We start from the raw sequence: 19,434 nt of genomic DNA, 5'->3' as shown, positions 1-19,434 counted from the left end.
CAAAATGATATCTTCCTAAGATCAGTATTGAGTCGATCAGCTGTAACGTTAGGATTTTGCTTCGTTTCGTTCGCGCAACGCTGAAAGAGCCTGGGTAACGTCTGCTTGGATTTGGAAAGCAGATTTTAGCAACATAACATAGATAACATAACTTTAATACTGTAAGCACGACTGATAATAGAAGTTTTTTTTTATTCTTCATACAAGTGCTCGTGTACGGTTTAAACATTGAAACGTCAATCACTATTTGCGACAAGAATTCTGCCGTATCCAAAACATTGCCATCTTAATCATACACGTAGATTTGGCGTCCGGTTCACAATGAAGCAGATGTCGGGGGATAAAAATTCCTGTGTTCTTGTGTGCTACTGTATTGATTCATTGATTATTTTTCTCAACGCAAATTCCTTTATTCGTTGAATCCCTGTCAAATCGCACGACTAGGCTTCAATAAGAAAAGCGCGACATTTTTTGGATGGCCCGCAAGGGGTCGCCATTGCTCGCCCAGTCCTCTTATAGTAGTCTACCAGTACTGATCATTAGTATTTAATCGCCACGGCACGACAGCTATCGGCACGTGAATAGCGCGCTGTTCGGAACTGTGCGCCCGCAAGGTCACATCGACTGAAATAGATCTACTGTTGCCTACATTTCGGGACATGCAGGTAGCTTGGGCACGACTCGGGACATTATTATCTCCATGAAAAAATACTTTTTCATGGAGATATTGTTTTTTTTCGTGTGCTTACTTGTGTGTTTGCGTGCGTGTATGTTTGAACTGAAGAACGTCTAGATGGATTATAATGATATTTGGTATGTGGATAGGTGTTGGGAGGAGGAAGGTCAAGGTCGATTTTGGGCCCCCTGGTATGTGTCACTGGAACTGCAATTGCGTATTTGTCAAAATTTTCCAAGGAGAATAACTGAAGAAAGGAGCAACAGATTTTCATGTTATCTAATATGTATATGTACCGTAAATGACACTATGATTTAAATCTAATTCAATTCAATTCAATTTTTTGTAAAATCAAACTGACACTGTAATACATTTATTTCAGTATCGTTGAAAATTGTAATAATATTCAGGCTAGGTGCATTAACATTAAGATTAACATTTAGTACTAAGTATCTTAGGGCTGTAAATGAACATGGACCAATACAACTTCCACATGGCTTGGGTCATTAGCTGTTTTGCCTTCATAGACCACTAGCGCGCTAATACCATTCATTCCGAACATTAAAACATTGTAATTAGTACAATTGATGCGTTGTTATTCGTACGTTGCTTTGTTGCGATGCGTTGTTATTCCTACGTTGTTCTTAGGATACTATTCACTCTATTTGGCCAATTTCTACCACTAGTATTTTTCCAGCCATCCTCGGAGCTACGTAGAGGCTAAGTTTTCCCCTTTTGCCCAATTCTATTATCCATATCTCCGTAGAAAGGCCTGGCGGAGGCTAGGCAATTCAAGGCGCACACTATGAGACCGATTTCCGCACACTTCAATATCCGCCCAATCGATAACTAACATGACGTTGTTGTTGGGAGATAATTTTCCCTCAGGGTACATTCTCGGCTTCTGGACTATTCCACAAATTTATCGGGTAAGGGGGAGGGTACGCATTGTATAAACGTATTTCTACGTGCATGAAGAGTGTGGGAATAAAAGAATACTATAGCTTTTTGTAACCACTTGAAATATTTATAATAGATATATATATCTTATAGGCGCGATTTTCAAATTAATGATATAGTGGTGAATTATGACGGACTGATGTAATGTCGAAGGAACTTGAAACTTTGGGTATATATATACGTTTATTCAGCATAGTATAGTAGGATTCCAGACCGTACATTTTAGCTTCATTTAAATGTGTATAGCGAGGACACGACATTTTGCTAGTGTTTAAAATGTCGAATGCCCTCTGGCATGGTCCATAGCAGCGCTGTCCGGACGTCATGTTTTTACAAACGTGTCGTGCTTAAGGTGTGGTTGGGTGGGTTTGTTGTGTTTCTGACGATGCCGAAAGCTCCGTGTGACTGACCCGGCCGGGTACCGACCTTCGAAGTTCAGCGGCGTCTATCATATTCTAGCCCGTCCAACAATTTTGTCATGTCGCCATACACTACTTTGACCGTCTATTGACAGAAAGACTGATACAGAAAGTGGGAAGGTAACTCTAAAACACAAAAGGATCGAAGTTGTCACATCGCTTCCCTTTTGTTTTCCTTTCCGGTGACATGTCCGACCTCGTTGGGTGACGGCTCCGCCCGACCTTCACTGCACATCGCCGCAGGGCGACTGCGTCATTGACAACACTTCGTGAGCGACCGTCCATGCTAAAATAACAACACGCGCAACGTGTACGTGCCAAAACAGCTATGCCATAGCCTGTTCAAGGATATTATATTGGCCTAATATAACTATATAGCGCTCCATGCGGCGAGTCTACGCATTGCAGGGTCGTCACGGTGTTTCGCTTGAAATCATAAAAAAACATTGTCATTGCTGTTCATAAAGTGATTTTTTATCGATGTATTATGTTTTGCAGTTGATATTTGTGTTTGTTTGTTTGTTTGTTTGTTTTTGTTTTGCAATCTAGATCCATAGCGCTGCTCGCATACATTAGGCAATCTTGTGTTCTTGTCTATTTTATACGAGAGAATGTGTAAGTTTTATACAATGAACGCAGTGGAAAATGAAAAAACATTTTATTTGCCAATGTCCTCTATATGACGCCGAAAGAAACGAATTATATAAAACAGCTTCCATAGATTCTCCTAGCTTTCACCATTTGAATAGTTTACAAAAATCTATCTTTCTACTAAAATCAACCAACCCACTTAAAATACAAAACGTGGGTCTTTTCATTTTCCACTGCCTTCAAAAAAGAAGTCAAACCCAACCATAGTCAACCTTAGTTAACATAGAACTTTCACAGTAGACTATATAACTATTTCGATTTCCATGTATTTCCATGTACTTGTTTGTCTGCAATTAGCCTTTGGGCATGAACTTGCAATACAGTTATTATTGATTCTTATTTTTACAATCTTAAAGACACCTGCAGCTGTTACGATATTTAAGACGTCAATTTGTACTTCTTGAGAGCTCCCTCGTAGTGTCCCTGGCACTCATCAGGTGATAGATACAATAAGCGCCCTTAAGGGTGCACCCTGACGACGAATGAAAGAGAAAAGTGTCCGCAACAGTCTTGGCAACGTGACTGCGACACGCGCACGCGCACACGTTCCGTTTCTATATGCATCACTCATGACGTCATCATCACTACGTCATTACTTCTCCAAGCAGATGTTGGGGTAGAAAATCGTAATACTTTTACCCCACGATCTGCTTGAAAATAACGTTATCAATTCCATCGTAACATCACCACCTCCAGTTATCTTATGGACATATACATTTTGTATTATGTTTTGATCAGTTCTATCTTCATAACGTTACATTTCTGCCTTGCTATGATAAGATGTTTGCTTTCAGTGCTTAGTGCGCAGTGATACATTTTCAATTTTGACTAGTCTGGCTTTCTGAAACCGTCTGACTGTTCCAAATTCTATCTAGTTGCTTGAGTAACTGTCTTTTGGCGCATTTGCAATTTTGACTAGTTCGAAAGGAACGTTAATTTCGTATGGTGACCATGCTGATTATATCTGTTTAGTGTTCAAACAATCCACTCATTCCGTGGAAACCTTGCCGAGGAGTGGAGCTTGGGTATCGGACGGAAGCTAATAGGGCATGGACTCCAGGCTAATGGAAATCTTCAGCGCGTACGGACCTTTCGTGTCCCTATAAATAGATCGCACATTATACGTGGTCACGACCAGCCGTAGACGGCACGTACTCACATGACACGGGCGGATACAGGAACGACTGAGGCCGGCTGGGAGCAGACGTGGGGAGGGGATGGTATACATGTTGTTTTGCTGTTACTGTTGAATAGTTACATGATGTGCACACAGAAAGAGAGACAGACAAACAGACAGACAGACAAACAGACAGACAGGCAGACAGACAGGCAGACGGAAACACACAAGCGCAAGTGATAGAGAGAGATACACATCATCACACACGCACGAATGCACATGCATATACACACACAGACACACACACACACACACACTCTCTCTCTCTCTCTCTCTCTCTCCCCTTCCATGCACACACGAACACACTGTCACTCACTCACATTCACGCGCAAACCGTGACAAACAAGCACACATGAGCGCGCTCGCAAACCGTGACACAAAGACGCGCGCGCACAGACACACGCGCACACACATACACTCGCTCTCTTACACGCACAGCACACACACACACACACACACACACACACACACACACACACAGACATGCACTCAAACACACGCGCGCGACACTTTGTATTCATGTGCCACTAGCTAATGTAAAAGATGACACTGACTACCACCCATTGAACAAACTGAAACGAGTTACGATATAGATCGATGGTGGCGGTCTTCAGCATAATGCATCTGTCTTTTTGCATGTTTAAAGCCGAGCATGCCCAAAAGGATACGTGTTCTTGCCTTCATGGTAAGATCTGAGTGGTTTACTGGATTGTCTACTTCTTTTTTTTATATATCCGATCATCCTTCAATTCTTGCCATTGCCTACCCATTCAATATCGTTCTCATAGCAAACCCGTGCGAATGCTCGCATTAATAATTTACAGTCCTGTTTTCTGAACCGTTTTATATGTCACCAAGCAACATTGCGTAAAATGTGCCCTCGATCGCCGAATTGACGTCAGTTTATCTACGCAATATTCGTCCTTCAGTCTTATGATCTTTCACGGGTCAACCCGCGCAAGCCTAGCTCTATTCCTTTTCACTTACAAATATCCTCGAAATACAAGTTACGAAGGGTGCAAATCACATATATAGTGTGAAAAAAAAGCCGTTAGATATATTTTGCGATATTTGTGAGTTATGCGCCTCAAAGAGGATCTTTGTGTGTTCCGTTTGTGAATAGTAACTGCTCAGAGTATGCTGGAGAAACCCCCCATGCAGGCCCCCCATCTTGCAGACGACATCGGTAATATTTTAGTGGCGCACACGCACCAATCGTACGGCGGGTAGACAGCATCTCTCAACGCATCATTCTCATTCTTGTCTATCAGATGCGCGCGTTGGAAAATCTGTCTGGCTTGCCAGCTCTATAGCGTAGGTAATATCTCCTAGTAGCTGTACTGCTTCGGCTGTATTTATCACGTTTATGTACGTGCCTTTTCCGTATGTATATATACGTCTTTGAGGCGCTAGCCTTTTTTCATTGACGATTAATTACAACGGGCGGTCGATCTTATACTGAGGACGAAGCATAACGCTTTTTCGATAGCGAAGGATACAGTACGGCCTCGCCATGGCTTTGGCTTTCAGACAATAAAAAAACGCACTGGGTTCACCCTTATACTCTTTTCGATAAGTGTGTTGGGTTCTTTTACGAGTACTGTGGCTAATGGCGTACAAAAATGAGTTGTTGGTATTCGACATGCGTGTGTAATTTGCAGGAGTCTTTAACTTCACCTTCCATCCGAACGAACTCCTTCTTAAGCGTTAAACAGTGATGCTTTACTTGTCCCCAGAGAGAGCTCGAGGGATTTTAAGGAAAGAGAAAATGAACCGGATTTGGAGTAACGAGCTAGAAACGTTATGTGCCGTCTACTTACAAATTAGAGTCTGATTCAGGCTTTGAAGAGTGAAGTGTCATTTTCTAGTGAATTTATTATTGACCTCTTGTATTTGAAAATACGTATACATTCCATAAACATACCTTTGAAGAAACACTGAGGAAATCTACAGAGATTTGCCTGCAAGCGAAAGAATATTCATCGAAGCCCTGTGCACTAGCCAGGCTTTGCGGTGAGTCGGTGACGCAGAAAAGTAAAATTCATGGCCTGTTTCCACGTAACGTTGCCGTAAATGTCGGAGTAGCTCCCTTTTCGATCGTTTGCGTGCCAGCGCTCAGCCCGGATAAACACGCTACAGCTACTCCCCAAGCAGAGGTTGGTGGGGGAGATTGTAACCATTTTATTACATGCCCCGTTTTTTGGGGGAGCGGACCCAAAGCGGGGCATATGATAAAAAGGTCACAATCTTCCCCCACCAACGTTAACCTCTGCTTTAGCCTCTACCAGGCCCCGCGGATCGCTGGGAAAATAGTAGAAATTGAGTAAATTGTATGCTATGGGAGTCTGCTACGGAGAGAGGGTCCAATATGCAATCCTAGGGCCTGCAAGTGAAACCCTGGCAAATATTCTAAATGGTAGCCGGCGCAGTTACTAGAGATTACTCTGTTTAGAGACTACGGTAGCTACAGCCATGCAGGAGCTGTGTGTGACACGTGTGACACAAAGCCAGACTCTTCCTTCTTGGTCAGACCAAGGCGGTTTGATATCAAACATATTCGTTAGACAAACGGTGCTATGCATAGCCTCCTTCGCAGGCCTTATATTATAGGAACGCCGAAGTCATTTTTTTTAGCACTGATTCGAGATTTTCAACACTATGTGGGCCAGTTTTTTATGCCCCAGAAAATAAACGCCAAGGTCTGCGAAGGAGGTTAGCTGTGTCTTTCAAAGCACATGCACAGTATAAAAGAGTGCGCGCTCGCGTTTGCTGCTTTCATGCAAGTGTAAAAGTAGGGTTCGGCGCGGGTTCGAATCCCGGGGGCCAGGAGACTGTTATACTCGCTTCTTTGACCCTTCTTTGTTTCACAACCGGTTAAAGCGGTCGAACCTCAGACTGAGGACGAAGCATGACGCTTTTTCGTTAGCTAGAAGTGCAATGCGGCCTCGCTACGGCTCGCGTTTTTGGCCAAGCACACCGGGTCACCTCTACTCTTCTCGATAAGTGTGCTGGGTTCTTTCACGTGCAGAGGTTTGACGCCTGAAGCTCACTCATACACGGGGCCGCCGGCTTTACGTTACCATCCGAAATGACGAATGTAAATCCCTTACAACATGGCCGAGCTGGAGTCGACCCCTAGGATGTTTCACAAGGAAACCTCAATATATCATTCGCTCGCATTCGCTGCAAAGTCCAACCCAGTCAGCGACAGCTGTAGCATCAACCCAAACCAGAGTCTGCTGTTCTAGGCTATCAACATGTGGAAAGCGAAAGCTGGATAAGTGACGTGGCCCACCACAGGGGGCCGTCTCCTCGTCACTGATTGATGACGGGTGGGGTCAAGGCCTTGAACTCTCCCGGGCGATCTCCCGCCAAACCCGCCGAGTCACCGCACAGCACACGGGGCACGGATTGGCACGTACAAGTGTAAACGAACCCTAAACTGTAAACAATCGGTTTCAGTGCAAGCGTCACTGTTCTTGCTGAGAGACAATATTCGTGTACTTGCAGTTTGCGGGTATTTCATTGGACTGTAGTAGTTTTCGCAATAAGAAGTTAGATAATTAAGAAGTGATCTGCATTGAGTGCGCCGCTTTACGCCACTTTGCGTCATTTTGAAAATTCCCAAAAAAATTTGCAATTTCAGGCAACAAACTGGCGTCGGTTGCTAATTGGCGGCGACACTTGTGTAACGCAAGCTCCGCTGTCCGGAGCCAGATGTTGGGTCGAGACGATATAGTGCGATTCCACCAGGCTAGTGCGACACTGTCGCAATTAGGCGCAATAAGGCGCTCCTAGTCAGATACTAGTACCCGCTTAGGACCCTGTCACACTTGTGCGTATATTCAAGTGCGCATGAGGTCCGCAGTAACATTTTGTTGGTTTAAGTAAATTTTGCGGGGAGGAAGTTGTTTTCTACTTTGACCCACCGTAGAGCAGTCTAGTTATCAAACCAAAGAAATGACTTATTCGGCTGCAAACTTAACCTAAACCAAAAACATGTTAATACGCAACTCATGCGGGCCTATATATACGCACAAGTGTGACAGGGGCTTTAGCGTTAGATCCGTGATGGCATCGAAACGCTATGAAGGTATCAAACGATCAATAAGAAGCAAAATTAGTCATTCTTTCATTCAATGCTAACCGACTGTAATGTTAAAACAGCGGTGCTTATCACTAGAACAGAAATGTTGCTGCAAATGCCCTTATCGAAGATGGTTTGGTGATGGCCACTGCTGTCAGTGTTAGCTTAGAATACACATTTTGAAGGGTCAAACTAGTACTGTAAATGTAGAAACGTTCGCGATTTTCGTGGCGAACTCTTTACCGCGAACTTAAAACCACAGCAAAAAGGCATTCCATTGTATGACTTTAGCCCAATACTTTTGTTTCAAACGCGAACTGAAAACCAGAGCGAACACGCACTGAATTTTCTCCCTACCGCGAAATTAAATCCCCGCGAACATTTCTGCATTGACAGTATTCTCGTTAGATCACCAGTGATATCATGACATGCACATAAAACAAATCAAAAAGAGTTGTATAAAGCAAGTCGATCCGGAAAACGGATGTCAGCATTTATTTTTTCTGCCCTGTTTCTCTACTTAGGCGAGTACGACAAGCCGCGTGTATGTATGTATATGAAAGAGAGAGGGGCCTCTAATATATTAGTGGGAGGGGGGCACGGAAAATTAAAGCGCACTTCAAGTCTAGAGACACGAGGAAACGCAGAAAAGTGGTGACAGTCTTGCGAAAAGAGCAGAGGATGTAGAAGCTGTGAAAGGATGTCTTGTTGACCTCTGTAGTGTCCGTTCTGTCCCTACTAAATCTTGACACGACGTCCGAGAAGAAATATGACCATCTTTGCCGGTCGTATCTTACACAGTCATGCCAGCTGAAGCCTTCATACCATTGTCATGTTAAGTATACGTTTGGAAATATGAAGGACAGAGATAAGAGACATCTTAATAAATTGCCGTGGCAAGGACATGCTTGGCAAGGTCAACCAGATGACTTGGCAAATTATATGTGAAAGGCAGCAAAACAATGGTTGCTTCTGTGATGATAGCCAGGGTCGCAACACGCCTATACTATAGATTAAGTGTCAACCAACCAGTTGGACCAGTCTGTTAAAAACACGTGCACGTGTCTGTGTATGATATATCAAAAGTTGCAAGCCCCGCCCGGAATACAGGGGCCGCACAAGTCACATTTCAAGGCATGCTACGACCTATAAAGCTCTCTATCAATGCCTAACCAAATTTCAAATCATTATCGTCATTTTGTCACGATTTCTGTAGCGGGCGACGCCCTTTTGAACATGAGTATGTGAAAGCGGTGAATGGTAGGTACGGTAGTAGCCTGGTCCCAGTCTCTAGGGGTCGGCTTAGGGGTGTTTTACCGGGCCCAGTCTGCTTTATTGAGCCGTTTCTGTCGGCCTTTCTACTTTAGCTGCCATAGAGAGTTCCGCCGCCACCCTAGGTGGACTGATCCAATCCAAGGCTGTAAACACACCCCGAGCGGACTAAGCTGTCTGGGCGGGCGGGGATCACTCCCAGCGCCGTCAGAGAGATATCGGGGAGCCCCCGATGGTGTGGTTTCCAGGCTAGTGATCAGCGACAGAACGGTTTATCATCTCCATGTAAAATGGAGATATAGTTTGTCTGTGTGTTTGTGTGTCTGTGTGTGTGTGTTTGTGTTTTCGGATTTTTGTAGTCAGCATAACTCAAGAACCTCTCAATGAATTATGATGATACTTTGTATGTGTGTAGGTGATGGAAAGACGAAGGTTAGGGTCGATTTTGGGCCCCCTGGTATGTGACCTTGCTACTGCAGCAGAACGTCCGTTTTTTTTTCTATCTTTTGACCTGGATGTGCTATGGTCTTGATTTGTTTGTGGCAGATAGCTTGTGATGTAAGGATGAAGTGGCACAGGTGTTGGGCTCCCTAGCAGCTTGCTCTGGAACTGCAGTGGCGTTTTGGCACATTTTTCCAAGGAGAATAACTGAAGAAAGGAAAGATAGATTTCCATTATATTTTCTAGTCTGGATACACCAGCCCTCTCGTTTGTGTATCAGAAAAGGTGCGATTCAAGTTTCGCCATCACTTCAAAATCTAGATAAACTCATGGCTGGGTACTAGTATACTAGTATTTGACCTTAGCAAGCCGTCATTTTAAATTGAGAGAATGTGTACACCTTTAAGCGCAGACACGATTCTATGATCTTTTATTCTTCCTACATCGTGTGCCTACCTACCGCCACGCCTATGTCTAGACTAGTGCTACTTTTAGCCTCCAGTCTAGGCTAATATAATCTCTATGCCATGTGCGCGAGAAAAGCTGAATTTCCATACAGCATGCGCAGTCTTTTACACATAATATATTCACAGTGATCGCCCCGTATTACGCACTACTTTTCCCGTTCCCATGCGCACAATTACGGCTCGGCTGATGCGATAAGAAGCGCTTATAGACGTCTTGTGAGTTTTAACGATGTGCTAGGCACGACCACAGACTGTACAGGGAGGGCCCAACGGTATCTCCCAGGGTATACACGTATCAAAGTCAAGTCAGTCGGGGAAAGGGGTGATTCCTTAAAGGCAACCAAAGCAATATTAGGGCCCAAAGAATGGAAATAAGAAAAATTCTGAAATCTTTATGGTAGTGACATTTACCAAGATTGTTTAGCACATTTGCGTAATAACTTCATACTTAGAGCATTTTAAAAAACGCGCAAAATCGTGCCATACGATGATCCCCTTAGTTTGGTGAGCCTACAAAAACTCCGGCCACGATTTTCGGTGAGTTCTCACATCACAACAACGTCGTATTTTTGCATCATAGACGTTGCTATACATTGTGATAGTGTTGTTTGAACTAATCATGTATAGAAATGACTAAATAAATTTACTTTCAAAGTTCGATTTTCGGGCCCTAATATTGCTTGGGTTTCCTTTGAAACACGACATGAATAGAGATGTGCTGGTAGTTTGATCGTCCCATACAAAAGATGTGATCACCGGTTCGTGGGTCCCACCCACTGTACGATACCCTAGATTTGCAAGCGACTTAATTCTTTTCCATTATCTTCTATTTCACCCCCTCCCTCCCCCGTCTTTCGCATGACTTGGCGGTCTAATGGAGATATGCCGCGGTGGGAGCCAAAACGCAGATAATGGTAGAAAAACGCATCTGACGCGTTTTACGTGTGATGATTCCATAGTTACGTGCGTAATACAATATTCTCTCCCCGTTCCTCCCACGAGGAATGTACCTAAAAGAATAATAACGTTTATGTCGAGAAAACGACGTACAAATCAGTTGGCACGGTGCGAGCTGTGAGGTAGGATTTTAACGTCGGCTCCGGCAAGATTTTATTAGATCGACGCTTCCAAGAAAAAGCTGGAAGATTCTACGGGGGTTTCGCCATGCAGACGATGGAATCGGTCAGGTAGTGGTTGCTAAGCGACCGCTCCTAGCAACCGTTGAGTCTGTCCACGTCAATGTACCTGTCGGACCGCCACACCTACCAGAAATAGCTCGTTAAATTGATCGTTTAGAATAACAAGATAGCGTCAGGTACCCAACTCCCATTTCTGTCGGTAGCAGTAAAAATCATCTGTACTGTTAATGTAGCCATCGATAAGATACATATATCATTTTGTAGAGGAAACAAGGAATATTCTATCTAAGGGCCATATCATTCTTGTGCGTATATCCAAATCCATAGTGGTTGCGTTGTAACATTTTATTTGTTTAGGTAAACTTTGCGGGGAAGAAGCTGTTTTCTACTTTGAACCACCATTGTGTAGCCTGGTATATGCTTATCGAACTAAAATAACGATTCCTTTGGCCGCAAACAAAAAAAATATCAATACGGTCTTGAATATACGCAAAAGGGTAAACGTGACCAAAGAATGTTCGACGCATGTAAGTCGGATGACGCTTTTAGTGCCTATCAGTACATGCTACATGCCATTTATTCCATGGCACATTTTCCCTTAAGGTCTCATTCATGAGTTTTTTCGCCCCATAGGCTTACATGTTATAATACGTGTTTTACATGGGCGCGTTCGTAATGAAGCTATAGAAAATGTGCCAATGTTGATAATTTTATATTGAGAACATTTACCCTAGATCATGTAAAAATTGCTAACATTTTCACTACACTACATCACTTTTTATAGCAATTACAAACTGCACTTAGCTACACACCCAAAATTAAAGGCACTTTCCAGCTGAAGAGCGCACGACCGCATCACCTACAATGTCGGGATGTGCACGTCCGACCTCTCGCGCGGCTGCCGAACTTTACCTGCTAATTTCTTCAGTTACAAACAAGCTTTCATCAGTTTGACGCTTGAGATCAGTCGGGCTGGCTAAAAGGAAATTTTCCATCGATATACACACACGTTCATGCAGCCGTTCATTTTTTGGGGTACGGATTCTTTTAGTATGTACCCGTGACTCGGAGTAATACAGGAATGAGACCTTAAACGACCGGACACAGGTTATGGTAAAACAAAAAGCATTAGAATGTCAGCTGACGTTCATATGAGCTGAAATAGCCCTGGCCTGGATTTGGCTCGATCCCAAAAGTTCAATCGAGCGCTTCTGAGCGTAATTAATCATACACGCGCCGGCGGAGTCTGGCTTCTGCGCATGCGTATGACTTGTAGTACATCCTGACAAACTATACACCTTATGCTAAACTTACTTGCTATAGGCTGTAGAATCTAAAGGTACTCTCCGAAACATAAGATCTAAAGATATGCGGTCAGGCCTAAATGTATAAGTAGTCATAAAAGTACACCACAGAATTACGTATACACGCACAAGAAGAAACTGCCTTTTTTCCGTCTCTCAGCGTACCGCTTGATAGCATTGTTGCCGATTTTAACCCGGCCCGGTCTTACCACTGCGTTTTGCTGATTAGACGGGCTGATTTTTGTGAAGAACTTGACACCACGGTGTACTGGCCGTCGACCGCATATTTTGAGCAATCTGAACGACGTAGAATTTCTTTCACCTGTGCTATCGGAGTCTGGGACCGAGAGATCCGTTTTATGTGACATCGACACTGAAATCACTTATGCTTGAACGGACAACTAATATTAAGATGCGAGCGTACGAATAAATGCAAATTTGGTTTGAAAAAGTGCTTTCATTATGAAATTTACATGGTCAGGAAGGTTGAACAAATGACTAAACACACAGAGTATGGTATATCGAATAATAGATTCTTCATTTTGTTCTTTCAAATCTTCTTCTTTGACTTTGGAATTAACTTTGGCATTCTTCGATATAAATATCAATATCCTCGAAATAAATATCCTTTTGTTGCAATCTACGGCATAGGTTTTCTCATTTTGCAGCTACTGTGTACGATATCTTTACAGTACGGTCTAAAACTTTAGGGAAACGGATGAAAGATTGATGCAAGCGTGGATGCCATCCATAAAATCAAATCAACATGGCCTCACGTACGTAGTTATGGGATATTTGGTGTATATTCTTACAGATTTGCGTGGCAAAACCTTTCTTGGATCCGTTGGCATGTGTGGTGGCCGCCATCTTGATTTTGTGACGTCGCAGGGTAGCCATACCATTTCATTGGGAGGGGTGTTTGTTGGGGTCACTAGCGTTCTCTCTATTTTTTAACAAATCGGCACACAACTATCACACATTCAACTCATATAAAAAGAAAAATTCTATACCAATTCATATTTATAAAAATACCCCGTAATCGCTAAACTAACATAGTAAACCTGAAGTATATGTAGCACAAATACTTTAACTCTAGATTCCCCCTCCCCGTTGCTCTGGCTTGTACTTGGACTTCAGCCCACATAATAGAACCCTGCGTGTGACCCCCGATAATAACGAACATATTCAAACATATGGGACCAGCCAGTTTCGCGCCGCCTTGATAGACTTGGAAAGTAAAATTTTGAATATCAATACTTTATCTGAAAGAGCTAATGTGTATAAATAATTAATGAGCAATCCTTATTTCGCATAAACAGCCGTAAGGTGCTCATGAATAATTAATGAGCTAGCATTATTTGGCCAAAACAGCCGTTATTTTGTTTTGAATAAATCCTCCCAGCACTGACCCTGCTCTTCTGACCCAAGGTTCTAACTATTGGTGAGGCTACTGACAGTTGCCCATAAAAGATTTCATTAATTATTTAGCCTTATTTGGCACAAACAGCCATTATTTTGTTCTGAACCCAAAGTAACGATGGTGAGACGTACTAGTAACCTGATTAGCTGATAGCTTCCCAGCGACCTTTGCGGATTGCCACAAGACGAGCAATCCTCTGATTGGCTGAAGGCTGTTTGCTGGTGACGTCACCAATACCCAAAACCTCGGTTCAAAAGAGCAGGGCTCATCCCGGGAGGGTTTGCCGAGCGGGATTCAGCACTGCTAGAGGAGGGTGCCTACAAACAAGATACTCCATTGCTGCGGCCAGGAGTGAGATTTACACGCGGGACATGATTGCGATCACCCCGAGCAGAAAGCCTTTATTGTGGCGGTGTTCCTGTTACCAGTTATCGCGTCGGACACTTCGCCAAATCATTTTCAGAAATGAAACGCCGCACGCCTAACATTCCGACCAGAAAGATACAGATTTATAGGATTATTGCTATCGTTTTGGGTGTAGTTCATGTTTAGAATGTGAATTTCGATACATATATGAGTGATTTATTAGAAATATGATACATCAGTAGTTATATAGAATCCGTAGCCTTGTTCATTCTTTATAATTATTCCACGTATCATGTCATGTCACAAGCTGCAAAATGGAAATCTATATCAAAATTACATAGTAGGACCGCCATATTATAGACACACGCAAACATTTCGCAACTAAATCGCATTGTCAGATGCAAGCGTTTTGAGTGCGGCCGTGGCATATTGTGAATATGTATGCGATATTTTACAATGCAATGGATGTGTTATGGAAAGAGTTATTGTATTTAAAGATAAGTCAAATATATAGCTACTGTTTCAAAGTTCTGTTATAAACATTTGCTGCTGCCACGACAAAAACGACTGCATCGCACTGTGGTTTGAACCGACGCTATATGGCGGTATAGTATACGTTGTAATGTAATGCAATCTTCTATAAAACAAGGTATAGTCATAGCCATTCCGCGAGAAGGTTAACACCCCCCCCCCCCCCCTAACTGCCCCTGCAAATGAACCCCTATGGTGGTTAAACTTCCCTGGCAAATATTCTCCCCATGGCCAGCGTAGTTTAGTCTGGTAGAGATATATCCAAAAGTAATGCGCAAAATGCCTCAAGTGACGGAAAACTCTCTGCGTTATAGCGAATTTGATGGATCAAGGCGATGGCAGTATGAATTCAATATCAATGTGACATTATTCTGATATTGATAATTAATGCGGTATCAAACTAATATTTTGAAAGATTAGCAAACATACCCGCTTCTTTGGTCAAATATCAAGAAATTAAGGGAGAGGCGCAGATTTTGCGTCACGTGCACCGGCGAATATGACAATATCAGACGGCTTGCTTTGGGTCGTTTTCTAAAGTGGGAGAATTTTCGTGGAGCAAAAGCAAGGGTGCGTCACAAAAACATCGGGCTTAGGACCAGACACTTAGTTGCGTGCCACGCATACGGCCGTCCGTGGATTCAATATCACAAGTATGCTAATACCTCCAGTTGCTGTACCAAATCTTTTCACAACAGCTAGTTGAATGTTATGTGTGCTCATTCTGTAGTAATGTTCGCCGGTGCAATGCAGTGTGGTCGGCGTCGATATGCGTAACAGCTACTAACATAATTCCACCAGGGTACATAATTCCGCCACCCTGAAAAAATCTATCCAAACAGATCTCCAATTAACCCAACGTCCCCAAGTATAATATGCTACTATATTATAAAATGTGCATACCTGGGGGTGCTGCAATAGAGATCTCTCAAACCCCTTATTCTTTAGAGTGGCGGATTTATGTTACCCGGCGTATAAATGTTATTCGCTGTTACCATCAATATAAGGATTTTATTTATCTCTTTGAGCGGTATTCGAAAAAAGTTACGTTACTTTTGAGATATCGAACGTTACCCTAATGTGCGAGATATGTGTGGGTTGATACGCGTATAGCTTGGTTGTTTACGCGAACGCATCTTTTCACTCGGAAGTTCACTGATCTTCACTGAGTGAGCGAACGAACATCGATCGCACATCAAAAGAGACTCACCGATGCCGCCATTTCACGCTTTCACCATCGCTACTATGTCAAATCCATACCGAAACAGTTTCTGGATATTGGTTTTGAATCTTTCACTGAGTGAGCATGTTCATTTCGTATGCATATGGAATACGGGTAGACCTCTGGCGAATTTGTGAGACCGCTTGCTACATGGTCGGACGTTGCGTGGGTGAACAGATCACTTGTATAACACCCAGGAGAGAGAGAGAGAAGGAGATCGAGAGAGAGCGAATGAGAGAGCGAGATAGAGGAGTGGAAGAGGGAGAGATGGAGAGGGGAAAGAGAGGGGGACTGAGAGAGGAGGGGAGAGGGCGTCTTATGAAGAAAACATTTTGGATGGATTGTACACCGCGTATTTTTCTTGGTTGCTTACTGTCACTCACAATATCATACTTTATGATCGCCCTCCCGCACTCGCTAGCTTTTACATCATTTCGCATCATTAACGTAACGTTACCATACGCACCCGTCTACATCATTTTCATTTTCGATCCGTTTTATCATTTGAATGATAGTCGATGCTATCAGAATTGCGCATATCAATATTCAATATGCATTTGGCAGTCTCAATAAAGGCCTACCCCACGCGTGGTTTGAATTGGTAGCTGCAGTCTCAGGAATCTCCTATGCATAATTGCGTCTGCGCCACCATGGTTTCAGCTTTCAGTTTAATCTAACATAGTAATATACCCGGACCCCCCACAAAACTACGTCACTTCCGCTTATGACGTCAAGGGTATTTTTTTCATCACTCCTAGCTAATTATGTGACACAGCCGACGTGGAAAAAGGTCGCTTCCTTCCGTTTACTTTATCCAGGATTCTGCAAACCATATTTGCGTCTGCGCCACATGGTTTCAGTTTTCATTTCAATCTAGTAATATAGCTGGACCCCCCCATTAAAAACTACGTCATTTCCGCTTATGACGTCACGGGCCTTTTTTCATCAATCCCAGCCAATTATGGACACAGCGACGTGGAAAAGGTCGCTTCCTTCCGTTTACTTCTTCCAGGATTCTGCAAACCATATTTGCGTCTGCGCCCGATGATGGTTTCAGCTACATTACTGCTTGGAGATTAGTGTGAATCGTTAGAATACATGTAGCAAATCATTAAACGTATTTCACTCATTTCTCAGCAACTTAAGAGTACTGTATGATCGACCCTGCCCCCGATTTCTCGTCTCCTGATTTGTCTTTTTCCGATAAGCGGATTGGATGTGACCACGACTGTCCTGAGCGGCAGATGACGTCATGTGAGGCCAGACGTATAGCTCGTTCTGCTTCGCGTATCTCTTTTGACGATTTGTACGGCTTTACGGTACGTAGCGCTGCGCGTATTTCTAAAGATGAGATGTGCGCTTCGCAAGAACGACCAAAAAAGACGCACCAAAACAAGCAGGAGACAAAGAAGGTTATATAGACCTCGTTGAGGAGATGTAGCCCCCTTTGCAGACCTTCTGGGTGGGGCTGGCGTTTAATTTTTGGGGGGGGGGGGCGCTGATTCGCGATTCTCTACTTATCGTGCCCAGGGACTTTAGCTTGTCCACGGGAGGCAATGCGATTTCCCCAGCTCAACTCTCTGGACCCGATAACTTGCAAATCACGAATAAGCGCTCCCTTGAAAAATTAAACGCCGGCGCTCCCACTTGAAGGCCTCTAAAAGAGGCTACACGAGACGCGCACATCTGCTTGGAGATCGATAACGACGTGGAAAATGGTCATCGATACACAACAGCAGTCACCCCGTTCTAATCTCGCTTCCAGCGCACGCGGTTCCTGTTATGCAGCAGGCACCGTTGGTTTGTTTAGACATCGGGCGTGCCTGAATCAACGGCCGGAACCAAGCCTGATAAGCCAGGTTATGTAGCGAAGTCTGCGTGTAAAAATGGTAACAGATTTTTCCGCGCCATCTTCGAGTGCGCGCAGTTTGTTTGCGGGAGATTCATATGTGGCAGGCAGTTTGGCTCTATGTCAACTTCAAGTTTCTGCGACGCCATGATTTCACCGTGATGATTTTGCCATGGGCTTTCGCATGGGCCAAAGCTATCGAACAAATGAAGTAAGCTTATTTCCGTGGAGGACGTATGTAATATTTACATCCTTTTCCTTCCTACGCACCCTAACTTGAGGTAGGGAGAACACAGTGGCCAAAGCGAAATCTTTTCACGACATCTGGTTGAAAATTTGTTCAGATGGTTGACTCTGACTAGCGCGCTTTGGCTGCAAACACGCGTAGTTACGCAACCGGCTGGCTGAGTTTAGATAGGCAGAGTTCTAGCCTACTGGCTACCGATTCGCCGTAGCCATGGCCAGCTTTCTTCAATATACGGCGGGTTTGACATGCGCTTGCTGTCTGTTTTCGGTCAAAACACGCATATCCGGTTCTACGTGTATATTAAAGCTAGCGCTGTGAGGATGTGTGATCGTGAAAGATCCCCCTTTTACCTTATCAGAATAATTTCCACCGTCCAGTTTCCACATTTTACTGGCGGCTTGCGATCCCGTTGAAAGAAAGAGAGCGCGAAAGCAAATATTCTGACCCGTCGGTTTCAATTTTCGCCCGTCCCATACCCACTGCGCACTTGTCCTATGCTACACACCCGTATGTATTGCCGCAATATCGCAAACCGGAGTCGTCTTACAATATTTGTGTTTGTGTGGGATTGTTGACGGGAGCGTACGTGGCGCCAACATTCGGACATTCTCTGAGACCCCATCCAAGCGGCACGAGGGTCATGGACCCCCGCCCTTCTACACCAACCCCTCCCCTAACCCCCCACACCCGTGAAATTGTGATACTTCGCGTTGTTGTCTTTGAAGAAATTTGGTGTGATCTTTTCACTCGTGCGATGTTGAGTTGAACGGGTTGTGTGTGACGTTAAGTATACACCCGGCCTGCAGGCGGTGACCTAAGCGTGCGGGGTCCCACTCGGCAAAGGCAGGTTTTTCACGGCGCGAAGGCGGATGAATTGCGGCGTTCGCGCTTTGATACTCCCGTAGGACCTGTAACTGAAGACGCGGACGGTTAAAACACACAAAACAGTCTTTTTATAAGTACTCTAAGCAATGGCAAGCTCATTCGAGGCTTAGACCGACCGTTGCTGACTCCGTTAGCCTTTCTACGTCGTTTCCACAACTATATTTGGGGCGGAAAACTACGCGACACCCCTTGGTGGGGCCTCTTGTCGGAGGCGGGAAAAGGAACAAGGCGTGTGCACTTTGGACCGCGACTGTAAAAAAACGTGGCCGCGCGCTACGTGTACAACGATTCATCTAGCAGCTTCTACGTGTGTGAAGCGGT

This window comes from Branchiostoma lanceolatum, chromosome 11, assembly GCF_035083965.1.
Source record: "Branchiostoma lanceolatum isolate klBraLanc5 chromosome 11, klBraLanc5.hap2, whole genome shotgun sequence".
Lineage (NCBI taxonomy): Eukaryota > Metazoa > Chordata > Leptocardii > Amphioxiformes > Branchiostomatidae > Branchiostoma > Branchiostoma lanceolatum.
Note: the sequence above shows the minus strand (reverse complement) of the source record.